General features: G+C 40.1%; 1 long non-coding RNA gene across 2 annotated transcripts in view; it reads right to left on the bottom strand.

The window, feature by feature from the left end:
- The window catches only part of LOC133224132 (uncharacterized), a 173,207-nt gene that overhangs the window by 51,778 nt on the left and 105,703 nt on the right, over nt 1–15,726 (bottom strand). Inside the window, exon 3 of one of the 2 annotated variants that reach the window (XR_009728773.1) lies at nt 13,959–14,981. The exons of the other annotated variant lie outside the window; for it this stretch is intronic. This is a non-coding gene — a long non-coding RNA (uncharacterized LOC133224132). Of the gene's footprint in view, nt 1–13,958; nt 14,982–15,726 lie in introns of those variants that run through there. 2 annotated transcript variants of the gene reach the window in all.

Below are 15,726 nucleotides of genomic sequence, written 5' to 3' on the forward strand. Positions count from 1 at the left end.
GAGGATTTACATTTGTTTCCCAGATAAGATTCTCATCCAGTTTCTCTTTGTAGTCAAGTAAGTCATTTTACTCATTACTTTCTAATCTTAATTTCATCATCCTCACCAGTGTTAGCTTTATTTACATAGCTTATTTTTTGACAAAAGCCTACCTACTATACTTTGTGTAGTAATGCTTTATGATCACACTCACTTCCCTAAATTGTATGCAATTCACATAGTTTTGTACACAAAATAGGGAAATGCATGAGCACTTCTAAATGACCACGCATAGATATTCATGCAACCGACAACCTATTTTACATGCAGATGGCCAGAAGTTTCCCTCTTTAAAAAGCAGGACACCCCCCACCCCCACAACTCCTCAGAAAGAAAAAGAAAGAGGGAAAAAAAGGGAAAAGAAAAATGAAAACAAAGAGAACACCCTGGGTTGGATGCATAGCAGAGCTCCTGCGGCATCAGTGCTCTGTGCTGATCTGTACAATTTTGTGAATTTGGACCTATTTAGGTCCTAGATTATGCAAGATTAAAAAAAATTAAAAACTCTACATTGCTAATCCTCTGGGTGCTCTCCTCCCTGTGCAGTATGGCTTCCTTATAAATGCCTACATACAAGGGCATTGCCTTTGCAGTTGGTGGACACTAAGGGAGTGAGGGAAGTGGGTCTGTGGACTAGAGTGGTCTTTGAAAGTTAACTAGAGAGAGCAAGCTGCTTGGCTTGCTTACTTTGTTGTGATATGCACTTCTGCTTAGGGTTTCACCTCAAACTGAAAAGGCTGTGATCAGCTATCAGCATATTCCTGTTGAGATTAGTTTTATGAGGGGAAAAAAAAATGGTCCTCTACCACATCCTTTAGCAAGAGATTCCGCTCTCATCTATTTCACAGTCAGGACTTTTCCCCAGGTATTAAAGCTCTTTTTTTTTTTTTTTTTTTTTTTTTGTTACACACACAAATTTTATAGCTGGATCCAGGAATCACTTCCTACAGTTCTGTTTCCACAGAACAAAATTCTTGATAATACAGCAAGTAATACTCAATTGATTATGTATTAAAAGCATCAACATTATAAAGCTTTATTCTTTCTTCCTAGGCATACAGAAAACCTTTTGGTGTACCTATGCCTATGTGCAGGTGTATGGATGCCATCCCCAAACACCATACATACACTACACACACAACAAATCACCATACATCTTTCCTTCCATGACCAAACTGCAAAGACACCAATGTGCTGCTTTGAGGAGACAGAAAAACTCAGACAAGTTTGGTGGCCTGCTCTTAGCTCTAAGCACACTAAAAACCAGAATTACACAGGAAAAGTAACACCCTCAGCCCTGTGAGATTCAACAGGACCATGGAACAGCTGAATTTGGAAGTGATCTCTGGATTTCATCAGGTTCAGGGCCTTTTCCAGTGGAGCTCTGAGTATCTCCGGGGATGGGGATCTCACCACCTCTCTGGTCCTTAGCTTGACTGCCTCTATCGAGTTTATTCTTTTAACCTAGCTGGGATTTCCCATGCTGCTTCATGCTGCCACCCCACCCCTTCCTCTGCCCCATCTAGGAAGGGGCTTGCTCCATCTCCTCTGTAACCAGCCATCAGGAATCTGAGGACAGCAAAGATCCCTTTTTCCGGCCTTCAGCCTTCTCTTGGTGAGGCTGAGCAGACCCAGTTGTCCCAGGTTCTCCCTGAATATCCTGTGCCTGACCACTCCAGGTCTGTCACCTTCTCTTGCTCTGGTTTGCCTATGTCTCTCTTGCATGTAGGAGCCCTGAAATGAGCACAACACGTCACACATGGCCTCACCACTGCTGAATAGAGGGGAAAAATCACTTTCCTGTAGCTATTGTATTCATCAAGCCTATCACCCAGCTTTCCAATATTACTGTCCAATTATGCATAACCTTTCCATCAGGTAATGCATTAGTCATGCTCGTGCAGCTCTCCTGAGAACAAGGAAAGGATAGGAGTTGGCAGTGTAGTTTACCTTGCAAAACCTGATGTTGGAGTCTACTTGGGAATGTATCCAGGCTGTCCTTTTTAGATCCCTCCATGAGATCATGAGATGTTGGCTGCAGAAAAGCTACTTATACCTGGCTTTGTCTGCAACGAAAGACAGAGGCTCAGAGATCACTCTACCTGCAAAGAGAGCAACTGGGAGCAGAAATCACCAAGGCACAAATACAGGACCTCACTTCACCCAGTTTTAAACTAAATTCATACTTATAAGCCTAACATTGAGCACAAAACATAGTTGCAGTCTGCAAACGAGTTGTGCACTGTTCTGCTGAAGGATGTGAATGCTCATCACCATTTAGAGCACTCAGACTAGGGAAAGCTTAATTAAAAACATCTGACAGGCCATGATTATGTTCATACATAATCTCCAGGATGCCTATACCTGTTATGCCAGATCTTCATACTGTAAATAGCTATAGGAAACCTCAAGAGGTTTCTTCAGAACACATATTTCACCATATTTTTATAGCATTTGCAATTTTAAAATCAGAAATTGACGTCTATTTTAAATAGGAAATACTAATAACAGGCCTGCTTGTTTTTTGCCTGCATTAAGAGCAGAATTAATTTTCAAGCACTGCTGCACATTTCCCAGAGCAGCTACTAATCTGCTAATCTGTCTTTTGTAGAAGTGTTCAAATCCTTATGGTCAACTTCCTCATGCAGCTATTGGGTTGAGTGTTACAGTGGAATAATTCAGGAAACATCCGGCATAACTCCAAGAGGAAACAATGCAAACAGAAAAGAAATTAGTTTTGCAGTTAGAGCATAGGCTGAGGTCCTGGAACCTTTAGACTCTTTAGGGACACAGGGTGATCAAGTCTGCTCAGCTCTGATACCTCTGTGTTTGCCCTCTTCCCCCTAGTTGGCTCTGCCTGCATCTTTTAGCTGTTCAGTGTTTGCATTTGTCGTGATTAGTATAGGACTGTCAGTCCTGAACTACCAATCCAATCCAATGGCTCAACCCTAAGAAATTTGCCCAGCAGAAGGTGCGATGCTCCTGCAAGCTTGTAGCAAAACAGCCTCCAGATGGGAATCTGGTAAACGCTAAGTGCTTTCCTGGGCTGCGAGGTCCTGGATGCCCAGTCTCTTACTCACAGAAGCACTGAGTAAAACAAAGGATGGAGTCTGGACAAGGACAAACCACAGGCAAATGCTGAATCTTGCTCTGATTACAAGGTGTGTCACACACTCCTTGGGCTTGCAAACACTGCTGCAGAAGGAAGATCCCTGAGCAGTCCCTACAAGGTCTATGGAAGCACTGGGAGCTTTAAAGTTAGCATCTGTTGGTTTATAAACCAAACAACCCACGCTTTACATCCACAGACCCTTCACACAAATCCAGTGGGTATGCAAGCACGCGTGACCCATGCTCACGGTCTGCACCACTACATGGCACGGGTGACTCCACTCGGTTTGATTGATTTTATTAGGCTTGGTGACCTAATAAAAAGCAGAACAACAGTTTAATGTTGCAACTTTCCCTTCCCAGACTGGTCTTTTTTAAATAGGTCCTTCCTATGATACCTGACACTAGACTTGGCTTCTGATTTCAGGTTATTACAACAAAGTTTTGCTGGTTACAAAACAGAAAGTAAAATTTCACAATATCTCAGTGGTGTGGAAAAACAAATATTGATATTCATCCCAATAAGTCAAGCTTTTGGTATTTCTAGAGAGAGGAAAATTTGCAATGCCCCTTTGTAAGGAACACCACAAAGTAAATGCTCTCTGCCTGTATCACCAGGGCCAGTTTCAGTAGCATCTCTCTGTGGTTAAGTTCACACTATTTAGGTGTTTATACCTAAGTTAGGCTGAAAGATCTCTTTTAACTTGTCTCATCCTTTAACCCTGACCTTACAGCAAGAGCACCAGACTAAATCTCGGAAATACTGGCTTTCATTCACATTTGGCTCACATCTTTCAGGTAACTTTGGACAAGTTATTATATTGAATTAAGTTAAGTCCTTACAACTTCAAATTTTATTTTAAATATTTTTTTTTGTTAATCTGATGCTACACTGCTCATAGCTGAACCCTTTCACATACAAGATATATGAGCAGATCTAGTTTAAAAGCAGTATGACAGTGCTTTTACAGGAGACCAGCTGTAGCAAAGCTCATGCAATAGCTCTATTTATACAAGATCTTGCGTTCACATTGTAGGGAGTTTGAGAACTGAATGCAGCAGATGTGAAGCAGCACTAAAGAACAGTTAAATGCCATAATAGACTTTTGATATTCCTATTTCTTTTCTCTGGTCCATCATTTCATCCAGCTATCCTTTCAAGCCATATTTTAATCATCAGCATGACAAAAATGTAATGCAGGGAACCATATATCTTAAAATTTACTTTAAGAGCACACCCATAGAAGGGTTCTCGTCTAGTTTCATGTGAGATTTTCCAAATAAAAGAAGAAAATCTTGAGTTAATGGCCCAGCGTCTTGTTCAATGAATGATTGCAGAATTGAATGTTTTTGGTCTAGTCCTATCCATCTTGCCTGACCAAGAAGCTCTGGAAAACTTACTTGACAGTACTATAATCTGATGAGAGTTTGTCAAAATCTCTCACTGGAATATTTTCAGTACAAAAAATACCTTTTCAAATGAAATTTCCATTTCTCCCCAAAAATCACAGAAGCTGCATTTTTATTTAAAGTTGTGTGAAAACCTCAAACACTGAAGTTTGGAAAACCAGACGTGTGGTTTGTGATTTGTCCTCCCCCATCCCTCTGCTGAAATGCTCTTAGAGAGAGTTTTGCCTTGGAGTTACAAAACATGTAAACACAGTTTTGACTCTGTTCCATCAGGGAAAATACATTCAAACAAAGCATTATTTTTTTTTTAATTTTCCTTTGACTTTCAAACAGAAGATATGGCTGATTCCAAACAGTTCTATGGCTGGTAAATTGTCGTTCTCTAATCTAATCGCAGAAATTATATATGCAAAAAGGGGACCTGTATCATACAGCAGCACTTGGCTGATGCTGTAACTTTTGGAAGTTGCAGACTGAAAACAAACCAGCTCTTTCCTGGCATCGACATTTAACAAACGTTGCAGTCCCAGTTTTGTAACTCTCCACAATCTCTGCTAGTAAGAATTAATGAAATACCTGGGCATAGTAGTCAGAAGGGGAATTAAGTTCCCAATGCATACCAGCAGTGACTATCGCCACACCCTTTTCTTGACAATTGCTAAATCTCAAAGGCCAACAGCAGAAAATTTGTCATTCGCGTTTCTTAACATACAGCAAAACAAAGGAAACAATCAAACCAGAAAAAAAAGTAAAGGATTCAGTCAATCAGTTGCATGTGTTCAGAGGGAAAAGCTATAATAGAGCAATCTAATGCCATAGAAACTTGTCCTGATTGCATAACATTTATTTTTTCTGGCAAAAGCTGAAACTCTAGGCTATGCATAGAAAGTGAATTCACTGAAAGGGGAAACGAGGCAGTTTGGTGTTTGAGGTGCATAAACTGTCCTTCCTGGCTGAAGATTGAGGATTAAGCAAATTAAATTTCAGTCTCCCTAACACAGTCACACATTTTGTTAGTCAACTTTTAAAATCTTTCTATTGTAGACCATTTCCCCAAAATATATGGAGTCAAATACATTTAGGACAAAATGCTGAAAAAACAGCACTCACTATAATATATCACAATATAATAATAATAGTCACTAACATCTGTTAAATGTGTTACACAGTGCACTACACTATTCTGTTTTGTGAAGGTTTCATTTAGATAGAAGAGTAGCAATCACTTTATACTGGCTCTCCTAAGGGTGAAAGTGTGAATAAGGTATGCTGTTTGGAGGACATTGCTGAGATGGTACTTGCAGATGTTCTGCACTGAAGGATGGTGAAATGTATTTTCAGAGAAATGACTGAACATGGGAACCATGAGCCTCAGAGGACATTTTAATTGTTTTATTATAAGGAAGGTCTTATAGAAGAAAGGTAAGGTCTGAGACAGGATTTGAAGGAAACACTACAGTACAAAGGAAAGGGTTAAGCCTAGCATCAGCTGCAAGAGGGTTATTGTTATTAAAAGCGTTTGCAACCATTCACCCTAGCTGATCAGCTACAGCAATGGGTGGCTCGTGAACCTTCTGTCTTGCCCTCTGTCAGTCTACCTTATCCTGTGGCACAAGGCTGCATATAAGGCTCAGAGCAGACAACCACCTCCAAGCAGTGTAGTCCCAGACCCCCCTATATGAGTTTTTCTGCTCCCGGAGGGAGTTTCATAGAGGGGGGGAATTACCATTTATTAAATGAGATAACGGGAAAGAATAGCTGAGCTTCCAGGTACAGGCTCCTGAATTAGCCTTGGAAGCTTTCCATTTGTAACAATACTTTCAATTTGGGGATCCCAAAGTTTGGGCGTGAATTAAGAAAAACACTGTCAGGTGCCAAAAAGCAAAGATTTTCCCCACAAGGACCATCTTTAACTATCCAGAGGTTTTTGTGATAAAGTCACACAACATTTCACAAAAATGTTACTTTGGTTTGTCATTTTTAAGAAGTCATTCTATAAAACTAAATTAATTCCTCATCATGATCTACCATCAGCTGTCAAAAAGGTACTTATAAATATGTATATGAGTTTTCTTCCTCTTTTTTTTTTTTAACAGTAAGAAGGTATCAATGCTACAACTAATTGGGCTAATTTGCATCAAAGACTATACATAATTAATTTGTTTGCTAAAAGATTTCAGCATTTCTTACAGGAAGTGCAAGAGATCGTTGATGAAGTTTGAAGAAGTAATTAGCAATAACAGATGTCAATGCACATAATTGTAAAATGACACCAGAAAAGGTACTGGGAGAGTCTAATTTCATAACAGCTAAGATTTGATAGGAACCTCTGCTTAATGATATTTATAGACAACTATGAGCATTTCTCCTTCCTTCATTACAAAGAGAAAGCTCATTTTCACTATGAAACAAGAGCCTGTACTTCTATTTCTGTTTAATATAATAATAAGAATCAATTTGTCTGCCCTCAAACATGACCTAGTCACAGACGTCAACCACTCATTCTTGGAAGAGAAAATGTAGAAGCCACAGCAACTCATATGGTCATATGTGATGAACAGACACAAGCAATACATACACCTCAGAAGAGTGCAGATGGAGCCACTGCTGTGGTCTTTTCCAAAACAGATGAATCACATGAGTCTTGAAGTCACAGTGATGATGGGGAGAGGTGTTGCCTCTGTCCCACCATAGGGCTGTGATTATATGCTACACTGAACTTTGCTGGTGGGGAGACGAGTCTCTTCAGCTCCCGTCTCAGTTCACACATTGATGCTGTAAAATCCGGGTGTGAACAGCTCTCAGGATTGTGCTAGGCAAATAACAGAAGTGCTCTTTTGGTTGGGCTCATGCAAGTTCATTGCTGGATATTCTTGCACAGGGCCCCCCTCTGAATGTACCACTTCAAGCTGTGGCATTTGCCCTGACTCAGGTCTTTAAATAAAATTGAAGGAAGAACAACAGATCTCCTAATTACTCTCATCACTGTTGTGCTATTGACCCAAATGCACCATCCTAATGAAACCTTTTACTGAAACTACTCCTGCTTTCAGCAAATCTCAGTCCAGCTATTTTTGTGTAGCTTTCAAGCATTTCTATAAACACTTTATGGCCCTAGAAGGTATGTTTTCCAGCTCTGGATGCACATGTCTCCACACATACCTTTTACATTTGGGACCAAGGGATCCCTACAGGGCACTCTTCAGCGTGCTACGGAATATAGCTGCCCAGCTTCTCCTAATGTCTTCAAATTACATGGTCTCAATTGTGTTATGACACATACTGACAAAATGCCAAGAGTGTATCTTATTTTAGCTATCATTTTATTGCTATCTGTGAGTTTCCACAACATCTACTGATGTTCTAAAATTGATTTCTGAAAGGTAGAAACTGCTAACCAAACTTGCCTCAAAGGAATCCCTCCCTTTCGAGGAGCAAATTGCAGTTACAGAAGATGCAAATGAAGTGACCAAGATGCTTATTCAGGAACCTCAGGCATGGAGGATAATTATGACCTGTGAAAAGCTCTTTTGGAATCCTATACATTAGGATTATCCTACATGAAAGAAGAGTTTCCCAGTATGAAAAAGGACAGGTGTGTCCACATCACAACGGAGGTGCCACCTTCATTGTCTGAGCGACAGTTTCAGCACAACCCACTTATTACTGTTTCCTCTTGTATCCACTCTTAACAAGATTAAAGTTTTCTGTTCAATAAGCACCTACACTTCTTCACCGGCCACATTGTATTAGCATGGTTGGCATTCCACCAAGGTTTAGCAACTCTTTCTAAATAGGTTTTAATAAAGGACTTTGCAAGGATCATATAACTAGACAGAAGGAGTGTAGATAATCAAATTACTGGCTTTCAGCACATACTTAGCCTTCCTTGCATCTAGCCAAACAAGATTTCACATCAAATGCAGGAAAAATCCATGTAAATATGATGCTAATGATTATTAATAGATTCTCACTTTTATGAGAGGATGCCTTATGACAGGTACCCAGCATTTGCTCAAGTGATTTGTCACCTCATTCTACAACAAATTTGAGCTGACAGTATCCATGATTAAAGTATTTCTGGAGGTATTTCAGATTAATTACTCCTTACAGCACCTCTGAGTTTATATACTAATATAATAATGGTGCTCACCTAAGGTCACCCATCAATTCATCTACACCAAGATGTGTGTTACAAGAGTGAGTCCCATCTAAGACCAAGTCAATGTGCCACCCATTCTGAACATTCCCAGGTTCCCCCTGGGCTGAGTTTTACCCATGGTGCTTGGTCAGCAACCTTCATATGAGCCTCCATTCTCACTCATTGTGCTGGGGGGGACCAGACACAGCCCGAGCTCCCCACATTCACTAGCAGACAGCCTGAGCTCAGGTCTCCTTGGCAGGCTGCATGATTTGAGTGGAGGCTGTCTGGCTATCAGCCAACAGCACAGACAGGCAACATCCAGCCTCTCCATTTTACTGTATGGACAAGATCATTCTCTTTCTTTACATGGCACTGTAGCCCTAATGTAGAAAACCCAGTAACAAAATGAGATTAAAAGTAAGGCTTCCCAGTCCCACTCTTCTTTCTCAACCCCTGTAACATATTTCATCTTTCTCATTGTTCATCCTTGACTGTACATGTTTGTGGGATCCCATTTATGGCTGAGGCAGCTGGCAGGGTAGCTCCAGAGGAGATGATGCCAGGTCTGCCTGGGCTATGCATCAGTAAGCATTTGTTTTATGCCTAGACCTGCCAAAAGCCCAACATCAGGGTTTCACTGCACTCTCCCAGCATAGCAATGGTTAGATTCCTTTTATCTCTGATGTTAATTTTCATGGATCCTTGCCAGTTTCTTTATGTACTACAGTTCCCCACTTCATTCGAAGAGTGCTGTATTCTTCACTTCCTTATTCCCTCAAATACATTTCCCCAAAAACACTAGCTCTAAAAAGGCCAGGTTTTCTTGAACTTGGTGCTGGGACACATGGCTTCTGATAGCCCCTAAGCTGCATGGACATCAGGAAGGTCTACAGTTGGAAGTTTTAATAAAGGTAGACCTGAGCCGGGAGCTTGAATCAGATCATTACTAGCTCTTGGAGTTTACAGACTCAGAACTAATGTATATAATTAATTCATGCAAATATTTACACTGGTTATCTGCACCCCCAGTTTTATCAAGTAATTGGCTCTTGGTGTCACCAAAAGGTTCATATGTAAGTGGATATCACCATTCACAAACAAGATAGAGAAGACCAGATTACACTACTTACGTCCACAGCAGGATCACTAACAGCACTGACACACGCACTAGAGCTGGATCCATGTCAAGGAGGAGGCAGACTATCAACAGAGGAGAGCAAGGCTGAAGACATATCATCCTCTCCAATGCCTCACTGTATGTCTGTAGGGCAGCTCACTTGTACCAAGTCAATTCACTAAGTTTCCCTTCTCGAGGGGAACCCACCTATTGGGGATAAGGTTGACAGTCTCATTCCCCAAGATTGGTGCAGGCAAGGAGGGAGAAGGGGATTGCAAGGCAGTACCAATGCACAGATTTAGCTTTTTGTAAAGAGGGCAGAATTCTATTGCAAAGCTTGTACCTGTTATTACTCTCTGTGTAAAATCAAGCCCACTGGGTTCTGATGCACCAAACCTGCCCATGTTTTCTGGTTACCTCTAACATGACCTTATATCCCAAGTGGTAGGCTGGGTTTTGCACTTCAGCGCTTCTCCAGAGCTCCAGTCACAGCTCAGGACCCCGCTGTGTGAGGCACTGTTGACCCAGCAGTACAGCTCCCTCCCCAGAGCATTTGCAACACCCAAAACTTAGTTAGATACACCTAAGCAGCCTATTAAATTCTGGAATCCTACATATCCTCTGCTATTCAAATGAAACAACCAGATCATTTTTTATATACAACTTGCCTGCTGGCAACTGCGCTTTATGAGAAGACCTTGTATGTAAGCATAATAAAAAATATAAATGATAGACAAGACAGCACGGTTCAGTGGATTTCAATAAAGAGTCTGAAAACAGAAATCCTCGAAGCCACACCTCATACAATAACTATAACCACCTTCCCACTAAATTCACATGGAGCAAAAGGCTACAGCTATCAGAGGCCAACAATGCAGAGGGTTGATACTCATGCCAGTGGCTGCCCACTTCCACCTGCAGCATCACCCTCCTGGTGGAGGCTCACCCCTAGGAGGGGACATCAAAGACTTGGCCATCACCATCATTAGGGAGATATTGTTAATGAGATGTTGAATTCCCTGGGAGAGAAAAAAGAACACTTTAGGTAATCATAAGCGAAACCTCACCCGGTTTTAAATGTTTCTCCTGCACTTTTAGGTCTCTTCTAGTCTAACAAGAAAAGCAGCTCTTCACTTTTATCAGAGTTCTCTTTTCTCTCCAGTTCTCATGCACCAGCTCTGTTGATACTGCATTTGGGTACTACTGGTGAAGGCTTACCAGCTTGAAATCACCATGGCTGCTGACGGTTTTCTCTTCAGTGCCTAGAAATCCTTCTAGAGACGTGCAAGTTTGCTGAGGGAGGGATCAAGTTTAAGCTCTTCAACTTGCTTTAGTGTAATCCTCTTCATTTGCCTTCACTAGCAAACTTCAGTCCCTGCTGAGCCTGGTTTGAGAGAATTAAGATTTAATCCAGACATCTTCTTTACCTGCCAGGCTTGCAAAGACAGTTCCTGATTGACTGAGAGATGCTGTGGTGCCTTTGATATTCAGTCACGATTTTATAATGGCTGGACTCCTCTGGCTATCTGAGAAATGGATGACAGTGGAGTGTACTAGCATCTTGCAGTATGTAAGTTTTATATCTATAAAAATATATTTTAGATATATAAAACTTGAAGAGCATCAGGGCACAAATTTTTGTAAAGCATATGTAGATGGTGTGGGTGCTTGCAGTGGTCCTGGCCCTCACTGGAGGTGCCCAGGGTACCAGCAGTGGCCATGTTGTAGGTGAGCAATAATAGCAAGCTGCTCCGCTACTCCACAATTCCTTCAGACACTGGGGCTGTTCTGCAGATTTGTTCTTATAAGAACCAGAGGCAAAGCAGCCTGGGCCATTCTTTGCTGGAAAACTCTATCAAAATCCACCCCCAGGGTCTCTCTGGCATGAACAACTCCAGTGTCCTGCATCAGGGCTGTTTCTGGCACATCTGCAGTGCTTTGCATGCGGAACTCACTTTTAATGCCTCATCATTTGGTTTGAATCAGCTGCAATTTAGCTAATAAATGTTTTCATTTAACTGACACTTGTTTTGCCAAAAGGTATTCAGTAGATTCTTAAAACCATTTTGTTGGTGTACTGCATGCAATCAAACAAACTCTGCAGGGCCCTTAATTTACTGCAGAGTAAATCTCCACCTGATACAAAGCACCTCTGACAGTCTCCTGTCATCTTTCTCCATCAATCTGATTTTACCTCTTCTATTTTCATAAATACCCTTATGATAGAATTTGATATTTGCTTATAGACTTAAAAAACATTTTCTTATGGACAGCTTATGCCCTGAAAAACATAGCTAACTAGTTGTCAGGGAAAAAATACAGTATTTTCTATTGATGAGAAACATTTCATTCAGAGTTTTGAAATGTTTTGACTTTTCCAAATGATGTTTCAGTTTAAAATTAAACCAAATTTAAAGATTATGGTTAAGATTGAAAACAATAATGCAACAGTGCCTTTAATTTAGGTTAAACAAAGTTTTTCATCCATTGCAACATCCCATCCTTTCTTATTTTTTTTTCTTTTCTATTTGTCTTTCAGGCTTTTTGGCATTGTTACAATGGGTAAAAGCACTGCTAAGTAAAATATTTGGGAAGGAAACACAAGAAAAAAGAAAAGTAATTTCAAACCAACTCCTTTTCTTCCCAGTTTTTCCTTCAGTTCAGAAAAGTATTTATACGCACAGCTGTAACTGGCATTTGAGACTGTTTTATCTAAATATTGCAGATGTCTTTAAGCACAATCAAATTCATCAAGGCTTGTCTTTTTGCAGCACAGAGGTAGCCTAAGAAACAATATAGGGACCAAATCACCTTGAGCTGTAGGTTCTCCAAAAAGCATAAAAAGGTATTACATCATTTAAGGTAGGAAATATGTAAACTACTGAGGAGAAATAAGATCCAGACCCACTGTTCTCATTTCTTGCTTTTGATTCCTGCTGTTATCGTTACAATAATGAAATATTTTAACCAGAGGTTTCTCACCCAATAGGACCCAATTAAAGGATTTTTAAATTACACAGAAGTTAAAGACATCTCTTTCAGTTTTTTTTTCCTTCCTTTCCCCTCTTTGCATGTACCCTTTCACAATTACTTTGCAGACTCATTCTATTAAAAAATAGGAAATTGCAGTCCATCTAATTTAGTCAAATCACAGTTGTATGCAACTTGCATGGACCAGTGGCTGAATTTCACACACCATTTGGAAAGTATGGCAGTGTCATTGCCGATTTGCTTCAATACCTCAGAAGCAATGTTCCATTATGAAAGGGAATATTACTATTTTTGGTTTGGGTATAGATGATTTCCTACTACATTATCTTAATTGAATTCTGTTTAAATGTATTGCTGCCTCTGTTGTAGCAATCCTGGTTGTAGCAGTTGTCCATCTTGTCTGTAATTGCACCCTAACTTCAACAGTGCTTGGTGCTACACAACTTAGAGGGACATGTGTGATGACCTGAACCAGAAAATAAGGAATTCGTTTGCCTGCAGGAAATATCCCAGTTTCCAAGAGCCAAAGGATGACACAGGGATTTATATCTCTTGGTTCTCCTCAGTTTTGCAGCAGTTACTGCTATGAACCTAGAAGGCTTGTTCTATATCTGAATGTCCTGGGTTGATTTCTTCTTCTCTTTCATTTTTAGTGTAGTTTACGTTCTCCTTTCCATGGTCTTTTCTGGTCTAAGCTGTTTTGAAGAAAATTGTAACTAGCTTTTTCCCCCCTGCTTTTTATGTCATCACACGTCTTTTTCACAGAATAGCTCAGCCTATTTTTTTGAGCAATGGGAAATATCCAGCTGGTTTAAAGCCAGTATCCTTGCTCAACTCTTACTTTCAAAATTGGTGGAGTTAAGACTTCCTTTTGTATTATCTTTTGTCTTCCTAACAGTGACAAAGGGTGTCTTGGCAGTAACATTTTCCACTCCCCACACACTGTAAACACTTTCACACTAATCCTAAACACCAGCAGAATATCAGAATATTCCTTGTCAAAAGTACTATTCTCTTTGTATCTTGTTTCAGACCTATAACAGCTGCCTAGGAAAAGTCCTTGGATAGGGCAGGCAGACAGTGATGCTTCTCCTAGCATTTCCTCTCAACCAAAAAAATATAATGTTACAATTATGCTAGGAAAAGCAGAATAAAATATCAGATATATTTATAAATCTTCCATTTCACCAGTTTCACTAGACCTCACAAAGCCTGTGCTCACGTGACACAAATGATTTTGGTATTCACTAAAACACAAGTATGACTAAAGTATCCACAATTACAGTATCCCAAGCCCATGTATAGCATTTCTTGCCTTTCTTCCAAACATTGTGCTTGGTGGTAACTCCCTGTGGTCTTCTGCTGTGTTCTCCTTTTGAATTTTTGGAAGCGAAGGAATGAGATCTGCTGCATGTCAGCATGCATCAGGCTTTTTAGCATAGATGCTGAGAGAATAGCATCTGGATGTCTGACTCCACACATAGGAGAGCGACAGTTAATTTTTCTAATGATACACAAAACTACTAGGAATGTTTCTGACATTTTCCTTTTAATTCCCTTCCTCAAAAATCTACAAATCAAAACAACGAAGAGCTGCAGGACTAACAAACACTAGGCTCTCTCTTCCTTGGAAATCATTTGAATTTGCAGTAGGAAGTTGTTTCTTATTGCAGATACTGTTAGACTATCATCTATCAAACCTAACCACTAAGTCCCTGGAAACAAAGACCATTAAGTACCAATAAAAAAATATATTAAAGATTCTCCTTCTCCCCTCAGATTATTGTTATAGCTTGCTGAAAAGACACACGCAGGTATTTTTCTAATGGATGGTTAACTGAAAAAAAAGCCTAGTTCAAAATAACTTTGCTGCTATTAAAATTACTCATCTTTTGCATAAAACTAGATATATTTTGCCACAAAACTTGACATCATTTGTTACAGATGAAACACTCATAAATTGAACAGTTATTGAAAGATTCTGCTGAGATCTATATATCACCATCCCTAAACCAATTTAAACAAACAGAAACCGTTCCATGATGTCAATACACGTTGGATCAGATCCTATTAGTTATTTCTACACGCTGACTCGTTGCTTTTCTACTTTGAACACATTACCTGAAGACTTGGCCACATTGCAATGTTGTTAGGCACAAGTTTCTGCTACTAATGCTAAACAGGGAGGAAAAAAAAAAAAAGATCAAAGAAAGTTTCAACAGTGAAATTAAGGCACGTGAAGATGAAATCCGCATTTCTTGCAATGTTTAACTCTTTTGGTTGCAAGCTTTCACTCCCTAAAAGGAAGCACCAGAGGAGATAGAAACAGGGTCAAAAAATGCATGAAAACTTTTCAGTCACTTACTCAGCACCCGCTAAGCACAACCCTTTGCAGTTCCTGAGGTTCATTTTGCAGCATCTTTCTGAGGCAGATAAGTTGCTACTTTCTTTTAAACAATAGAAGGGAAGTCAAGCCAGAGACCCTACACCTAAACAGACTGAATGAGCAAGATTTGATTTAATGGCTGTTTTAATAACAGCTAGTGCAAAAGGTATAGGCAGAAGGTACTCTCATCATTGTCTTTGTAACAAGTCCACCTTTCAGCCCCATGTCATCTACAGGTGTACAGGTTTATGGACTTTATTTTCTAAATCCCCAAACAGGCTATTTCTTTTCCTAAAAGAGCATGGTCTCAAGTATGGTCCATCAAGAGCCCTGAACCAGTCTCTTGGGCTCTGCACAAGTGACGCTTACCTGAACAATCATGCAACTGCCTCCCATACAGCAACAGCAAGACCAATCTAAAAAAGTTGTATTTTCTTTCTAGCTGCCCAGAGCAAAAGAACTTTCCCCTCTCTCCATACTTGTCTAGCATCGTCATGGCAATATAGTAAATTCAACTGCCTTGCCCTC

The sequence above is a fragment of the Neopsephotus bourkii genome, unplaced genomic scaffold, assembly GCF_033783945.1.
Source record: "Neopsephotus bourkii isolate Nb327-2 ecotype Australia unplaced genomic scaffold, CSIRO-AGI_Nbou_v1 NB_1663, whole genome shotgun sequence".
In the NCBI taxonomy this organism is placed as follows: domain Eukaryota; kingdom Metazoa; phylum Chordata; class Aves; order Psittaciformes; family Psittacidae; genus Neopsephotus; species Neopsephotus bourkii.